Source organism: Phyllostomus hastatus, unplaced genomic scaffold (genome assembly GCF_019186645.2).
Source record: "Phyllostomus hastatus isolate PE091 unplaced genomic scaffold, TTU_PhHast_1.1 phas_contig_137, whole genome shotgun sequence".
In the NCBI taxonomy this organism is placed as follows: domain Eukaryota; kingdom Metazoa; phylum Chordata; class Mammalia; order Chiroptera; family Phyllostomidae; genus Phyllostomus; species Phyllostomus hastatus.
This window is the reverse complement of record NW_025333583.1, coordinates 16,590,223-16,594,211: the sequence shown is the minus strand read 5'-3', so window position 1 is coordinate 16,594,211 and position 3,989 is coordinate 16,590,223. Positions and strand designations below refer to the sequence as shown.

The 3,989-nt window shown below is 38.8% G+C and overlaps 1 pseudogene; it reads right to left on the bottom strand.

Moving 5' to 3' along the window:
• Positions 1-1,056: 1,056 nt before the first annotated feature.
• Positions 1,057-3,596, bottom strand: LOC123827917 (annotated as a pseudogene).
• Between the last annotated feature and the right edge of the window lie 393 nt (positions 3,597-3,989).

The window sequence follows — 3,989 nt, the reverse complement described above, 5'->3', positions numbered from 1 at the left end:
TCATTTTTATGGCCACGTTGCGGAAATTTAGCAGCACAGAGATCTGTTTTCCCTCAGTACCCCAAAGACACCACTTCACTGGCATCACTTTGTGGCATCTCATATTCCTGATGGGAAGACTGTGGCCTAATTGCACATAATCTGTCTTTTATCAGTGATGGCAGTTAATATTTTCTTGATGTTCTGAATTCACACTATAATGATTTTATTTTTTTACCCTTTCGGTATGTACAACACACTTTTCCTTAGAAGCAACTATAATAGACATTTTCTTTATTTGTACTTAAACTTATAAACCAGCCTGCCAAACTGGTACTGTTATTATCATACAGCAAAATACAAAACACCGTTTACAAATGTTCGAGTGATAAACAAGTTAGGGGTTATGGTAAAACAGCAAAAGGGCAGAGGATATCATCGAAGCACTTTATAGCTTAACCTGTCACCTGCACTAAAGTTTTTTAAAAACATGCTAGCACTTTATATGCTTATCTTTAATCCAATAATTCTTATATTTTGTGGGGTATATTTGTATTATAATTTTTAATTAAAACTTTCAATTACAGTTTAAATTCAGTATTAGTTTGTATTAGTTTCAGGTACACAGCATAGTGGTTAGGTAATCACACACTTTACCAAGTGCTCCCCCTGATTATTTCCAGTGCCCAGCTGGCACCATGTATCATTATTACAATATTGTTGACTATATTTCCTACGCTGCACTTTACATCCCCATGACTATTTTGTAATTATCAGTTGAACTGAAGTTTTTAACAAGCTTCCCAGTCTCAGAAAATGTGAATGTTCCCTCATCACACATCTTTGGACTCGCACTTGAGGTTAAGATTCTAGGTCCTGGAGTTACCCAAAATAGTATTACATACATCTAGTTATCGATAGCCAGAGACATCTTTTATAATTAGTCAATAGCAGCAAGGCTACAAAAACCTCTTTGATTAGACTCCAGTCGTACCCTATCCCTACCCCACCCCTCCAAGTTGGCACAATAGGTCTAATGAGAAGCAGGATATCAAGGCAGGGGTACACAGAAAGATCCTAGGAGAGGTAATACAGCCACTGCCCGAATTGAGATTGAATAGACCCATCATCGCACATGAACACGCTGTCCGTGGAATAATCGGGGAATGAATCCATGGTTTGCTGGGAACTACAATACGTAAGGGTTTGCTGCATTCCTTCATTGCCCTCCCCAGCACTTTGCAAGGTGGCCTCCAAATCACAGTAGCACAGTAGCACAATTTTGTTGAAACTGGGTCTGGGGCTGCAGGGATTTCTCTCCATAACTGTAGAACCGACTGTTGTTCCAGGCCTGGTTGTTTGAAGTTTGGTTATTCAGGGCTTGGGAGCACCAGGTCTGACCGGTCCAGGAATGATAGTTCCAAGTGGGCTGTCCCAGGAATGGTTGCTGCCAGATGGGTTATTGCAGGTCTGCTTACACCACGTTGAAAGCATTCACCAGGCATCCCTGGCGATAGGGAGGTACTCTGTAGTTGCTGAGCCCTGAGTCACATGGTTGCTACTCTTTGGCCAGTTGTATTTCTGCTGCCACTTACATTTCATTCTCTGGTTCTGGAACTAGGTCTGAATTTGTTGGAGGGTTCTTGCATCTACTGCAGGCCGAGATATTTCTGTCTCTGAAATCTCGTTGAGTACAATGAGCTGGGTCTGTGAGAAGATGGTTCTGATCCTCTGTGTCTTGATATGGACCTTCTCTTCCTTCTTCACTCCTCACTCCAGGGCATTATTCCACAGGGACTGGCGGAAGACTCAGGGCTGTTCTGAGCAAGCAGATCCATGGAGGAAGGAGAGACAGCTTCCGTGTGGAGTGTCTCAGCAGATGCCATTTGCAAAACTGCACAATTTTCTTCAGGCCCATAAATCTCAGGCACGGGTAAAGCCTCCCTAGAATTAGATACTACTGGGCAATGCAGGCTTTGGGGAGAAGCTGGATCCACAAATATGTTGCTTTGCAGTAGTAGCAGGTGCCAGACAGCCCAATCTAGCAAAACGCTGTGCAACACAGTTTTGATAGGAGGATTCAACTCTTTGTCTTCCTTTCATTTTCTTCTTCTGGAATCCTCAAAATCAATAATACTTCTTAATTGTTCTCTCATATTATGCTTTCATTTGGGGCCATAAACTGGGTGAATTCCTCTCTTCCAATTCAGCAATCCTTTCTCAGAATATTTCTGGCCTAAAGTTCGTTTGTTCAATTGATTATTTTAATGTCCATACTTTTTATTTCTATTTGTTTTTCTTTCAGATCCACCTGTTTCATTATTGATTTTTTGCTTTATGCTTTCTTTTTCTTTTTTAATCAAAAGGTTATCTTCATTTATCTCTTTGAACATCAGCATGCTTATTTTCAATTTCTTGTCTGTTCTGTAAAATTTTTTTGTATAGAGTGAACTCATGTTCCAAATGGAGAAGTGAGGTTAATCTCTTTCATTTATTTTAGTACTATTTCTGTTATTTTATTTATTTTTTAAAAGATTTTATTTATTTATTTCCAGAGAGAGGACATGGGAGGGAAAAAGAGAAACATTGATGTGAGAGAGATACATCTATCGGCTACCTCTCATATGCCCCCAGCTGGGACCCAGCCTGCAACCCAGGCATGTGTCCCTACCGGGAATCGAACCAGTGACCTTTCTGTTCATAGGCTGGTACTCAATCCACTGAGCCACACCAGCCAAGGCTATTTTTGTTATTTTAATGTGGTTTTGGAATTTTGTTTTGCAGGGGGGTCATTTTTAGTAGGAAAGTTTTTAGTTTTTTATTTATTCCCCTTCTTTCCCTTTCCCCCTACATTCACACCTTCCTATTTGACAATATTGTTTATTCCACGCAGTACCCTGGGCCCCTAGTTCAGAACAGGCTGCACAGTAGTAGTTTGACGTTCCTGATGTACTGTGATACTGTCGAGATGGCAGAGACCTTCAGTACACGAGGCTGTGTGACTCCTTCGCAACATCTGCAGCTTCCTATGAATCCGTAGTTCTAAGCAATGAGTAAGCCAACTTTGGTTTTCAGTCTCATATGACTGGAAGAGGGAACTCCTGCCCTCATCCTTGTTTGTACAGTTCTCTATATGATGAGTGCACTGTTAGTGTTTTTGTTTTATGTTGGTGTTTACACTTAAGCTTTTTGAATCCGATGAAGTCATTTTGATTTCCCCATTATAGGTCCTATTTATTATTGCTCTGTGTTTGAACCAGGTACAGGGATTGAAGGTGGGAGGGACATCAAAGCTTTCATCCGAGCTGAAGCTGCTGCACTTGACCACACAACAGTTGTTTCCTTCTGCTTATGGTTCTTATGCAAAAGTTCAAGACGTGTGTGATCAGATATCGCTTCATTCCTCCTCTGCTTCCTCTTCATTCTTTTAACCCTATAGAACTGTCTCCTCCAGACACTGGGTAAATATTTACTTTTTCTGCCTTGTCAGAAGATCTTACCATTTTATTTTCATTTTTAGTTTTTAAATTTTCCTTAGGATACATTTTATTATAAAATATGAGATAAACTAAAATTTAATTCTGAGCTATGTCTTTTGTTTTATTAATTTACCTCATAGTCATCTGCCAATATCATTGTTTTAATTACTATAGATTTCATATGTCTTAATATCAGATAGAACCAGTCCCACTACATTATTTTTTATTAACTATTTTTAAAACTGAATCATAGTTGATATACTGTATTATATTAGATTCAGTTGTACAATATAGTGTGATGTTTTTATACGGTATGAAATGATTATCATGATAAGTCTAGTTACCATTGTCAGCATATGCAGTTACTAAAATATTATTGACCACATTCCCCAGGCTGTACATTATATCCCCAAGACTCATTTGTATCCTTTCCTTTTTCAAAATGTGTTTTACTATTTAAGTTTCTCTTAAGAAATTTTACTTCATTTTTCTCATTTAAAAATCACATTGGAGTTTTCATTAGTATTTGCA